This window comes from Triturus cristatus, chromosome 4_2 (assembly GCF_964204655.1).
Source record: "Triturus cristatus chromosome 4_2, aTriCri1.1, whole genome shotgun sequence".
Lineage (NCBI taxonomy): Eukaryota > Metazoa > Chordata > Amphibia > Caudata > Salamandridae > Triturus > Triturus cristatus.
The window spans coordinates 798,104,650-798,118,786 of record NC_140586.1 but is presented as its reverse complement, the minus strand read 5'-3'; positions in this window follow the sequence as shown (position 1 = coordinate 798,118,786).

Here is a 14,137-nt window from a genome sequence, read left to right as displayed (position 1 = left end):
ACTGTGAGTCTGTGTACATTTGGGAACCACTGTGAGAGAAGCGTCTGGTAACATCGTGTATTTGCTGACAGATAACTGTTTTAACTTGTCATGTTGTGAAGTTTTAGTAGCATTAGAAGACAGGTATGGCTTATGATTTGATTAAATGAGTCAGGCTTTGACAGATAAGTGCAGTCCTGAAATATGTAGATTGTGTGCAGTTCCCTTACCACTTGCACTGTAGTGAATGAGTTTTGGTAAACTCCTAGGGATAGTGGTGCTTGTCTAGAATCACACTGTGAGTTAGTGTGTATTTGGGATCAGTGTGAGAGAAGCATTTGGTGACATCATGTATTTGCTGACAGATAACTGTTTTAAAACCTGTCATGTTTAGTAGCATTAGAATCCATTATTTGCTTATGCGTTGATTAAATGAGTCATGCTTTGACACTGATGTGCTGTACTTAAATATGTAGATTGTGTGCAGTACCATTAACTCTTCCAGACTAGTGAATGAGTTTTGGTAAACTCCTAGGATAGTGTTGCTTGTTTAAAATCACACTGTGAGTCTGTGTGCATTTGGGTAAGGATTCTGAGAGAAGCATTTGGTAACATCGTGTATTTGCTGACAGATAACTGTTTTAAAACGGTCATTTTGTCAAATTTTAGTAGCATTAGAAGACAGTTATGGCTTATGCTTTCATTAAATGAGTCAGGCATTGACAGTAAATTGCAGTCGTGAAATATGTAGATTGTGTGGAGTTCCCTTACCACTTGCACTGTAGTGAATGAGTTTTGGTAAACTCCTAGGGATAGTGGTGCTTGTCTAGAATCACACTGTGAGTTATTGTGTATTTGGGATCAGTGTGAGACAAGCATTTGGTAACATCATGTATTTGCTGACAGATAATTGTTTTGAAACTTGTCATGTTGTGAAGTTTTAGTAGCATTAGAATCCAGTCTTTGCTTATGCGTTGATTAAATGAGTCATGCTTTGACACTGATGTGCTGTACTTAAATATGTAGATGATTGTGTTCAGTACCATTAACTCTTCTAGATTAGTGAATTAGTTTTGGTAAACTCCTAGGATAATGTTGATTGTCTAGAATCACACTGTGAGTCTGTGTGCATTTGGGAACCACTGTGAGAGAAGCATTTGGTAACATTGTGTATTTACTTACAGATAACTGTTTTAAAACCGGTCATGTTGTCAAGTTTTAGTAGAATTAGAAGCCAGTCTTTGCTTATGCTTTGATTAAATGAGTCAGGCATTGACACTAAAGTGCAGTTGTGAAATATGTAGATTGTGTGCAGTTCCCTTACCACTTCCACTGGAGTGAATGAGTTTTGGTAATCTGCTAGGGATAGTGTTGTTTGTCTAGAATCACACTGTGAGTCTGTGTGCATTTGGGAACCACTGTGAGAGAAGTGTTTGGTAAGATCGTGTATTTGCTGACAGATAACTGTTTTAAAACATGTCATGTTGTCAAGTTTTAGTAGCATTAGAAGACAGTTATGGCTTATGCTTTCATTATATGAGTCAGGCATTGACAGTAAATTGCAGTTGTGAAATATGTAGATTGTGTGCAGTTCCCTTACCACTTGCACTGTAGTGAATGAGTTTTGGTAAACTCATAGGGATAGTGGTGCTTGTCTAGAATCACAGTGTGAGTTAGTGTGTATTTGGGATCACTGTGAGAGAAGCATTTGGTAACATCATGTATTTGCTGATAGATAACTGTTTTAAAACCTGTCATGTTGTGAAGTTTTAGTAGCATTAGAATCCAGTCTTTGCTTATGCGTTGATTAAATGAGTCATGCTTTGACACTGATGTGGTGTACTTAAATATGTAGATTGTGTGCAGTACCATTAACTCTTCCAGACTAGTGAATGAGTTTTGGTAAACTCCTAGGATAGTGTTGCTTGTCTAAAATCACACTGTGAGTCTGTGTGCATTTGGGTAAGGATTGTGAGAGAAACATTTGGTAACATCGTGTATTTGCTGACAGATACCTGTTTTAAAACCGGTCATGTTGTGAGGTTTTAGTAGCATTAGAAGCCAGTCTTTGCTTATGCTTTGATTATATGAGTTAGGCTTTGACATAAAAGTGCAGTCCTGAAATATGAAGATTGTGTGCAGTTCCCTTACCACTTCCACAGTAGTGAATGATTTTTGGTAAACTCCTAGGTATAGTGGTTGTTGTCTAGAATCGCACTGTGAGTCTGTGTGCATTTGGGAACCACTGTGAGAGAAGCATTTGGTAACATCTTGTATTTGCTGACAGATAACTAATTTAAAACCTCTCATGTTGTCAAGTTTTAGTAGCATTAGAGGCTAGTCTTTGCTTATGCATTGATAAAATGAGTCAGGGTTTGACACTAAGGTGCAGTACCATGTACTATTCTGTTCACTGTGGCAGAACTGAAAATTTAAAAGTTTTACCTAAGCACTGTCCTAGAAGTAGTCTGATTATTTAGTCAGTTTCTAAGTACCAAATAGATTGCTTCAATGTCTATGCAGTATGCATGTAGTGTTCTAACATACTATACACTTGTCTTTTACACCTTCAATTCCCTAGTCAGTATCCATACACTTCCAGGAAACATCCTGTCACTTCCTTTGCAGTCATCTAGAGACCCATTCAACAGCATGTACTAATTCATTCACTTTACTAAAACCCAAACACTTATAAATTCACCAAGACACTCTCTTTACAGTAATCTAATGATTCAGTCACTGCCTAAGTATTCATGCACTGAGCCAGGTCTTAGCACATGGACTTCTTCAAATCCCTATCCACTATGCATGCAGTCCTCTAACCATCTACACACTTGTCTTTCACACCTTCAATTCTCCAGTCAGTATCCGTTCACTTCCAGCAAACACTCTGTCACTGCCGTTGCACTCCTCTAGTGACCCATTCAGCATCATGTACTAATCCATTCACTTCGCCAAACCCTAATAAATCCACCCAGGCACTCTCCTTGCTGTACTCTAATCATTCAGTCAGTACCCAAGTACTCCTCCAGTGACCCAGGCCTTAGTATACGGACTGCTTCAAACCCTTATCCACAATGCATGCAGTCCTCTAACCACGTACACAATTGTCTTTCACACCTTCAATTCCCTAGTCAGTATCCATACACTTCCAGGAAATACCCAGTCACTCCCTTTGCAGTCCTCTAGTGACCCATTCAGCACTATGTACTAATCCATTCACTGTGCTAAAATCCAAACACTTATATATTCAGCAAGATACTATCTTTGCAGTACTCTAATCATTCAGTCAGTGCCTAAGTATTCATGCACTGAGCCAGGCCTTGGCACATGGACTGCTTCAAACCCCTATGCACTATGCATGCAGTCTTCTAACCACCTAGACACTTGTCGTTCACACTTTCAATTTCCTAGTCAGTATCCATACAGTCCAGCACTTGTCACTGCCTTTGCACTCCTCTAGTGACCCATTCAGTACCAAGTACTAATCCATTCTCTGTGCGAAAAGCCTAGCACTTATAAATTAAGCTAGGCACTCTCCTTGCTGTACTCTAATCATTCAGTCAGTACCCAGTCAGTACCCAAGTAGTGATGTAGTGAGCCAGGCCTTAGCACATGGACTGCTTTAAATGCCTATGCAGTATGGATGCAGTCCTCTAATCACCTACACAGTTGTGTTTCACATCTTCAATTCCCTAGTTAGTATTCATACTCTTCTAGCAAACACCCTGTCACTCACCCAGTGTGTCTCCTTATAGTACTGTAATCATTTAGTCAGTTAGCATGTAGTCTTTTAGTGAGGTAGGCTTTAGGGCATGAACTGCTTCAAGTAGTATGCACTATGCATGTAGTGTTTTAACCATCGTCACACTTGTGGTTCAGGGCTATAGTTTCTTAGTCAGTTTTTATATAAAATGTGTTTGTACAGTAATGGAATAGTATAAATTTGAAAGTTATTAATATACATTTATTTGTGATTCTTTTTACAGACACAGAACGGGAGTGTTTCTCATCTGTTTGAACTCTTCTCGTGCAAGATTGTTTGGATGAAGGGTCCTTAGGTGTTTCATCATACTTGCTGTGCCGCACGAGTATTTTTTGTTAGGATCCCCTCGTAACAGAACTCTTTGGCAATTCTTGCGAGTGATGAAGGTGGCATTGGTCTTTGTTTGCCCCTTGGGAAAAGTAAAACATTTCCTCACCACTGAAGAAAAACGTTGTGGGCGTGGTGCCTTCTGCAAAAAAAATTCCTCAGATTTGGTAAATATTTTAAAGCGGCAATATTTACAGTTTTTGTAAGTTAAACTTATAACATTTTGTTAGCTGTATGCATTTTATATATCTGTGATTTGTTTCTTGTGGTATTTTGTTGAGAATACCATGTTGGTTTTTTTTAACAATCTTTCTGATTTTCCAGGTCTGTCGTCGACATCCATGATTCCCACAGGAGTGTTCCGCCTTGTTGTTTTGTATTATTGTTGTTACATTTTGTTTATTAGTTTATTGTTCATATATATGTTAATAAAAAAATAACGTTTGAAAATAGTTTATCGTTTATATATTTATTATTATAAAAAATAAAGTTTGAAAAAAAAAATGATAACGTTTTTGGTTGTTCTCTGAACTGCTATGTGACTCTTTCTTGTTCGTATTACTGTTATTTGATGGAGTCCACCATGGTGATAAATTTTGGGGCACTTATCACTGGAATACTGGTGATATCTGCAGTTTGCACCAACTTCTGAATAGTGTGTTAGATTTATCTCAACTTTACTTCCGTTAAAGTGCTGATAATGAAATGGAGAGTAACCGTTCCCGTGCAAAAAGACACGAGGTGCGCCTTTCCGATTTATTCTAAATACTAAAATCCTGTATTGAATTGCACTGAGGTATTGGCTGCACTTACAGTGTACACACAAAATCTATTAAGAAATCTCATTGTATTTATATTGATTGGGAATAGTGCGACAGGTGCTGGATCTTGACGAGATACACTGCTCAGTTCGTATATTGTTCTGCATCACATCACAACTTTCACACCAATTGCAATGCGAAACAAATTCCGGCGATAAGATACGTTATCACCAGGGATTTTACACCTGCTTTTCTGCTGGTGTTAAGCAGGACAACTACCTGCACCATGAAAGGGAACACAGCCAAGAGGTTTGCCAGAACACCCACAGGTGCCATAGAGTCAATGAGCATGATACAGGGATACCCATGAGGGCCACAAGACTCATCGCAACAACTTCAGGACCGCCAATGCCCCCCAGACCCGCATCTGAGCAAGTGTGTCCCTGTGGTCATTGTGTTAGCATGATAGGCTCGAGCCCTGCAATATCACAGTGTGCTGTCACCTCAGCTTTGGAAGTGAGCCTGGACATGTAGCTACGCATGCATCCTCCTGCATGTACAACCGGCGTGTGTTGGTCCGGGGTACACAGGTCAGCGCAGGGGTGTGCCTATTCGGCAATTGGAGTGGGGTGTCTCAGACATGTCCGTGTACAGAAAGTGCGGTAAGTGTGTCTCTGTGTTCTGGTGTGGTCTGCCACAAGGGCCGCAGCAGTCGATGTTGTAAAGTGGCATGCACCACCTCCAAACGGCACTGTGATGGTGTAGTTGGAATGCAGCAGGACATGTGCGAATAGGCATTACAATGGTGTGCCGTACGAGTGCACGAGATACAACAGCGCACCGTACATAAGTGTGGGGGCTCGTGTGAGGGAGGAGCAGCTGTTTGGCAACGTAACAGACAGTGAACTCGCCCATGTGCCACGTGCTGGGCATCTCATCCATGATGACCACGGTCGCAGACATCCCACAACACCAACGACTGGCCTTTGTACACATCCTGTATGAATGCAGCGTGGTATTCACTTCTATGCTCGTTCAGTGGTGTGATGTTGGCGGGTTGTGTGACTTGTGCTCCTTGTTGGTGTGTTTCATTTTGGTCATTGTTAGTCTATATGTGTGTTGTACTTAATTGTGCATGTGTGCCATTCTGCCCATCTCCCCCGACTCTCTGCTTCTTCCTCTTCCTAGTGCTGTTGTGTCTATAATTGTGTTACTGCACACATAAATACATGTAAAGAATAAATTAGAATAGTTCCTTGATTCTTTTAGGTTTCAAAACTTCTCTACTGGTTTCTTTTTAATTTTCCATATGAACCGTTTTTTTTATATTCAACAACACATTGAAGTCAGAAGTGCAACGTATTCTATCAACACACTTTCTAGAACATTCTACAATACGTGCAGGTTAAAAGTTCATACATTTTTTAAAACTTTACGATATTTTTTTGTAACATTTTCTTGAACATTTAATGACACGTGCAGGTTAAAATTTGACGGTTGTTTTAAGTTTGAACAATGCCTTCCAAATGCAAGTAGCAGGTGTGGTTGAGCTAAGCAAATGTTATCCTATGATATGTACTCCACGTTGAAACTGCTTTTTCTTAACCAATCACAAAGATGCTTTTCCACAAAACTAATGTGCACCCTACTTTTAAAAAAGAATGCTTTTCATGATATCTTTAAAGATAAGTTATAGATAGGAATTAGCATTTAAAAAACCTTTGAAATTCACTGAAAAAACATAGGTTTCAGGGGCGTTATAGTTAGGAATTGGCATTCCAAAAACCTTAGAAATTCACTGAAAAAATCATAGGTTTCAGGGGTGTTATAGTTAGCAGGACATTTCCCTCGTACAAAACCCTAGAAATTCCCCTGTTATAGTTAGTTCAGCTAACTATAACTCGCGCCCCCGCAATGCACTGCTGATGACGTCACATATTACATCACTCATGACATGGTCAGTGACATCACTGATGACATCACTGATGACATCTCAAATGACATCACTAATGACATCACTGATGACATCATCCAGTGACTGTGTGTTTCTGTAAATTTTAAATATGTTTTATATATTTACAGTGAAAGGCCTGTGGAAGAATGAGTGGCTGTACAAGTGTGTGAATGGATGATTTTCTAGGTGCGTAACTGACTCTATAAGTGAGTCATTAAATGTATCTTACTGCAGACTAGTGACTAAACTGTGTGAATGTCTGTATGTTTCTGTCTGTTGGTGTATAAGTGGCTGCATGGTTTTGTGAATAGCTATATGAGTGTCTATATGGGTTATCGATTGGTTGACTGAGTATCTGTATGGGTGCCTGAGTGTTTGTGTGGGTAGGCTGCGTGTGACTCTGTGCATAGATGTGTGAGTGGGTGATTCTATTGGTGCATGGTTTTAAGAGTGCATCTGTGATGAACTGTATGGTTGAGTGAGTGTATGTATGGGTGTGTTAGGGATTGAATGTATATCTCAGTGGTACATTTGTGACTAACTACATATGTGAAAGACAGTATATATGCGTGTAAGCGTATATAAGTGGGTATATGTGAGTGTGTGATTCTGAGAGTGGCTGTATGGATGAGTGTGTGCTTGTATCAATGATTGTATAAGAGCGTAAGAACGTGGTACTATTTTTATGAGTAAGTGAACTTGAGTGTGTATAACTGCATCGGTGAGTAAATGGGAGTGTGATTAATTATTTGCATGACTGACTAGGTGTGACAGTACCTCTATGGATGATTGGTGGTGTGTGAGTGTCTATGTAGGTGTATAAATGCATATGATAGTCTTGTACTGAGTGACTGTAAGTATGAGTGACTGTACATGTGAATGAGTGGAGGTGTATGTAGACCTAAGAGTTAATAACTGGGTATGTAGTTATTGGTATTGGAGTATCTATGGTTTTGAGAATGGACGTCTGAAATTTTGAGTTCGTGTATCAACGGGTAAATTAGGGTGTGAGAAGATGCAGTAATTTATCACATGGATGTCATCAGTGATGTCATTTGAGATGTCATTTTTTCAGTGAATATATATATATATATTACCTACTGGCGGTCGCCAGTAGGTAGTTATAGTTAGGACCCTGTTTCCATAGGAAATCCGCAACATTCTATTTGAAATAACTTTGGCGCCGGTCGACGAATCCTCGCGAAATTTTCAAAATAGGTGGGGCGCTACGCTACGCTCCTACCCTGAAAGTCTCGGGGGGATTCGTCAAGCAGGGGCCGAGAAAAAAGGGGGGTCCCAAAACGCGTTTTCCCCATGCATTTTTCCATAGGACCTTTAGACACAGCTACAGCCCGAACGGCTGAACAGAATTACTTGAAATGTGGCAGAGAGGTAGCCATAAGGTCAAGGAAGTGCCTTTTGCAGGTCTGGTGTAAATCTATTCAGTATTTCCTGAGAAAATAGCATTTAAAAGCATATATATATGTGGGCGGAGCCTAACCACACATCTCATCCTGAGATCTGATTGGCTGTCAGCACTTCATCCAAGAAGTGTTGGCAGCCATCTTGGGACCAATATACATGATAGCACCTCATTAAAAAGCATTGCAGTTAATAGAAGGTTTTAAGACTTTAGTTACATTATACATCATTTGTTGATGGTACCATACTCATTTTAGGAATTGAGGTATGTTCTAAGGTGATTTCACCATGTAAAAAAGCCTTCTGCTGGGATATCATGATTGAGAGAAAAATATTTTCTCATGCTTTTCCCACAGAGGTTTGGAAGGTGATCTATAGGCTAAACTGAGAGCTTATTTTCTGTAAATTCACATTATCTTTCTCAGTCATGTGAGAATGAAGTCTGACATTCTCAGTAAAACATGTACATCCAACAAGGGCAGAGACTGTCAGTTGATTCCTTTGTGTTCTACTGCAGCTTCCCAGAGTGTTCCAAAGAACTACTAGAGCGCTAACAGTCCTACTTATGATAAACGTATGACACACCTGAAGCCATCTTGCTTGGATTAAAGTGGTAACTCTTAAAACATTTAATTTAAAAAGGAACAAAATGAGGGGGTTCATTTTTCCATAAAAAGTATGATTAGTGCTGCAGAAAGAAAAATTAGGGCACATTTTGAGTGACTTCTCAAATCCTCTTCTATTTCATTAAAAAATTCTGACATGCAGACTGAAACATGCACTTTCAATACCAGCAGCAGTTTTCCCTGGTGAGCAGTAGCTTTACTACAGTGATCTAATGAGCAAAAAGAGTGCTAACATTCTGAATTTATGGCAAATGTGTGACACATCTGAATGCCTTCTTGATGGAATCAAAGTAAAAAACTGAAAGTATTTCCTACTGAGGAGACTGCAGTAAAGGAGGAAATTAGGAAACTTCATAACAAATAAGTCTCCCAAGATGGCCACCAGAGACAAAAGAGCCCAAATGTAGCCCAAATATCACCCAGATGTAGCCCAAGTATAGCCCAATGACAGAATGTCCCAGAATGTTCTTAAAAACAACTAGAGCGCTTACTGTCTTCATTATGACAAAAGTATGGCACACCTGAAGCCATCTTGATTGGAATAAACTGGTAACACTTAAAACATTTAATTTAAAAAGGAACACAATGAGGAGGTTCATTTTGCCATAGAAATTATGATTAATGCTGAAGAAAGAAAATGAGGGCACATTTTGAGTGACTTCTCAAATCCTCTTCTATTTCATTAAAAAATTCTGACATGCAGACTGAAACATGCACTTTTAATACCAGGAGCAGACTTCCATGGTGCAGTAGTTTTACTACAGTGATCTAATGAGCAACTAGAGTGCTAACATTCAGAATTTATGGCAAATGTGTGACATATCTGAATACCTTCATGATGGAATCAAAGTAAAAAACTGAAAGCATTTCCTACTGAGGAGACTGCAGTACATGAGGAAATTAGGAAACTTCATAACAAATAAATCTCCCAAGATGGCCACCGGAGACAAAAGAGCCCAAATGTAGCCCAAAATCACCCAGATGTAGCCCAAATATAGCCCAATGACAGAAGTGTGAAAAACACTTATTATTTTGTGTTTTTGCAGTGTTATATAGTGCAGACTTGTCAGGTATTGGAGTGCTTTACATGAGCATTGGTTACATCACACAAGAACAAATTCATTTTGGTTGTAGACATGGGGAGACTAAGTGATTTGACCAGAATCACAGAATGTCGAGCTGAAGCAGAAACTTCAACCTGGTTCCCCAGTTGCAAAGTCTGCAGTTCTGGAAGTAACACCACATCCTCTCCCCTAAGTGCAACATTTAATCAAGTGGTCAACTGGATAAAAAAACATAAAGATAACAAATAATTTAAAAGTGCTTTGTCGCTATTTGAAAACTCAGAAAATATGTCCTTATTTTAGTCTTTTAGAGCACTAACCATAATTTTGATGCCAATAAGACCCTCTCATATATGTAATTTCTAAAGGAAATGCTCTAGGTATTACAGTTTTGATTACATCAAGATGATGTCAGGCGTTCCACACTTTTGTAATAAATATAGAATGTTAGCAATCTAGTTGTTCATTAGGATACTGTTGAGAGGCAGAGGCCAGGGGCACGGACTCTGAAAATTGAAGGCAGGTAGGAGGGTGCAAAGGCAACAATTTAACCACACTGAGCAGGCAGGAAGGGCCGTGGAAGCACAACAGACTATGGAGGGCAGTGGAAAGGGGGGCAGGGGCAACAAACCAACAATACAGGACTTGCAAGAGAGGCTGTTGGAGGGAAGATCTATTACGGGTCAAGGAAGCTAGGGGCGGTCCCCAGATCCCCGGGAGCCACCACAGAACTGAGCAGGAGAGTGAGTCAGGGACAAAAGGGGCACCTTAATTTGAGCCGGGGTGCCTAGGAACGCTTGCTCCAAAAATGAAGAAAACAGACATATGAGACATGGAATTGGAGGCAGAATACAATGGCAGTTTAATGAGAAGATGCAACTTCAAAGAAACCGCAGAATAGAGACATAAAGTACAAAATACAGAATCCAGATAATCATACAGCTGTCATAATATTCTCTGTATCTCAATTAATGTACTGACAGAGAGAGAGAGAAAACACATCTATAAATGCATCATGAGAAACAAGTTACACCAAGGAAAATGTTACCTAGGAACACTCACGTTTACTCTTAGAGCAAGCATTCCTGCAATTACAATACAAAATCTTTTAAATGCAAAAGTAAAGAGAACAATGGTTAAACATAACATGACATTTCATATAGGTAAAATAGAATAAGATACTTCAAGCAAAGCAGAGCAAGACATTTTAAGCAAAGGAAGACAAGAGCTCCCAGCTCTTGGGGAAAACCTGCACTGCCTGTTAACCTACATACAGACGGCGAGGTAGTCCGTCGATATCTGTGGGTGCTCCCTTTTTATATCATTTTGTGGGCTCCTTTGCACGCTACATCTACCTACGTATGCTACCCAAAAGCTTCGTCTGCAGATTTTACCAGACATTTCGTCATTTACCCACTTAATGCTGACAATGGACTGGGTGAAAAGGTCAGTCTCTCAGGCCAATCGCTTATCGTAAGTTCCATAGAGCAAGCAGAAAATAATGGGTATTGTACGGGAATTCAATATATTCATGTATAAATTCTCCTCAGTTCTCCTAACTTGACGCTCTGCGGTTGCCACTTCCTTAAAAGCGGGAAACCTGCCCAGGAAGCAAGTACCAGTCCAGGATGCAGCCTACTGTATGTCGACAGCTTCAGGGGGATGTTGAACTTTGATACCGAGCACGGAGCACTCGGGTAGGGTGGGGGCTACTAGTTTGGATCAGAAGGCCTCGCAGACCTGCCTTCAGACTGCTATACACTAAAATTGCAGAGCTATGGTCAATTTAACAAAGAGGCCTACATATTGAACAGAAGGGCCTACACAGGGGTTTTATGCTGGCTGAGTGGTAAGGATGTCTCAGGATAATTATATAGCAACACAGGACCCGCTGGTCAATTTAATACGGCCTACAAATGCAGCTGGCAGGGCAAGGACAAGGGTCTCATACTTCAGGTGTGGACAGAACGGGCCAGGGGCCCCCTGTGATACAAAATCTACCCTCCTTCAAGGCTGTGGCAATGTAATAGACCATTGTGGACAGAAGGAAGAGGCAATGGTAGTACAACCATACATGCCAACAGACCCGATTCAGCCAGGAAACGTCCAATGTTTTTAAGCTCAAATGGGCTTTATTTGATCTGTCTCCTGTCTACAATATCCTCTTTTTCAATGTAACTCAAAGGGGAAAATCAATACCCCAGTTTTTTTTCAAAATCTCCCTCTTACCAAGTTCAAAATGTTCGCAAGTATGGTACATTGGATCATGGAAGGAAATGGGATAGGGACATGGACTTGGATAACAGAGGACAGGAGGGACATGGAGAGGTGCACCAAACTGACCCTGCAGGGCAGGCATCAGGGTTTGCAGCAGCACAATACACCACACAGGGCATGCAGGACGGGAGTGCAGCACAACAATCCATAGAAAGCAAGAGGGAGGGGACAGGACCATGCACATGGACAACAGAGAACAGAGGGGCAAGAGGCAATGGTAGCTAGCTGACCATAATGGACAGACAGGAGAGAAAGCTGCAGCATAACAGACCATAAAGGGCAGGAGGGACGGATCAGGGGCATTACAATGGAACAGACAAGCCAGGAGGGAGGGAGTAGGGCTGGGGGCAAGGGGGCAGGGCAGGAGCAGCAAGATAGCCATGGAGGTCAGGCAGGATGGGCACTAGAAGCAAGACACACCATGAAGAGCAACAGTGAGACTGTGATGGCATACACACAGACCATGGAGGGAAGGTGGGAGGGGGTCAGGGGCAGCTAACTGACCACACAGGTCATGTATAGGTGTATGAGTACATATGATGAGTGAGTACATGTATGAGTGACTGTATAGGACTGTTGGTGAATGAGTGGATGTGTATGTGGATCTTAGAATTACTGAAGAGGTTGTTGTAACTGGTATTGGTATGTCCATTGTTTTGAAAATTTTAGTCTCTATTTTTGAATGTGTGTATCAAAGGTTATATTAGGGTGAGAGGAGGTCTGCCACTCTATCACAAGGATGATGTCATCAGTGATGTCATGAGTGATGTCATTTGAGATGTCATCAGTGATGTCATGAGTGATGTCACTGACCATGTCATGAGTGATGTAATATGTGACGTCATCAGCAGTGCATTGCGGGCGCGCGAGTTATAGTTAGCTGAACTAACTATAACGGGGGAATTTCAATGGTTTTGTACAAGTGAAATGTCCAACTAACTATAACGTCCCTGAAACCTGTGTTTTTTTCAGTGAATTTGAGGTTTTTTAAATGCTAATATCTAACTATAATGTCCCTGAAACCTCTGTTTTTTCAGTGAATTTCAAAGGATTTTTAAATGATAATTCCTAACTACAACACCCCTGAAACCTATGGTGTTAATATACACACACTATCCCTAAATGAAGTTCTAACGATGATAGTTCCACTCCATTCACAGCTCATTTGAGATGTCATGAATGATGTAACTGACCATGTCATGAATGATGTACTGTCTGAGGTCATTAGCAGTACATTGCGGGGCGTAAGTTATAGTTAGCTCAGGTAACTATAACAGCTTAATTTCACTGGTTGTGTATGAGTGAAATCTGAGTTTAACTATAATGTCCCTGTAATCTTTGTTTCAGTACATTTCTAGTTTTTGTAACGTTAAGTAAGATGCATATCACAATGGATGGTGGTAGGTTGGAAGCAGGGCCTGGCCTGGCATTGTGCTGCCCCCACCCAAGCTTGCTGCTCCTGCCTCCCCTCCTCCTAGCCATCCATTGTCCAAGTCCATGTCTCTGCTCCCTTATTACAGCCCTGTGTGGCTGTTGTTCTGCCACTGGCCTTCCCACCGTCTCTGAATAGTTCCATCCACCTCCTCCCTATCCCCTGTTTTCTGAATCCATGCACTAGCCTCCTCCCTCTGGCCATGCATGGTCTAATGTGCTGCCACCGCTCTCCATTTAGCATGATGTCCCAGTCCACTCCTCCTGCCCTCCATTGACCAATTCTATGCCCCGTCATTGACCTCCTGCTTAGCCTCTGTGCTTAGCTTGCTGTCCCTATTCTCTTTCCCCCTGCCCTCCGATGTCTGTGTACATGCCCCTGCTCCATCCTTTTTGCCCACCATGTTCTATGGACCTGCCCCTCCTATCTACTCTGAGTGTTCTGTTGTGCTGCCACTCCCCTCCCAACTGCTTAGCATTGTAAGATGACTGTAACCTTTCCCTGCCACCTCCACCCTGCCTGTCCACAT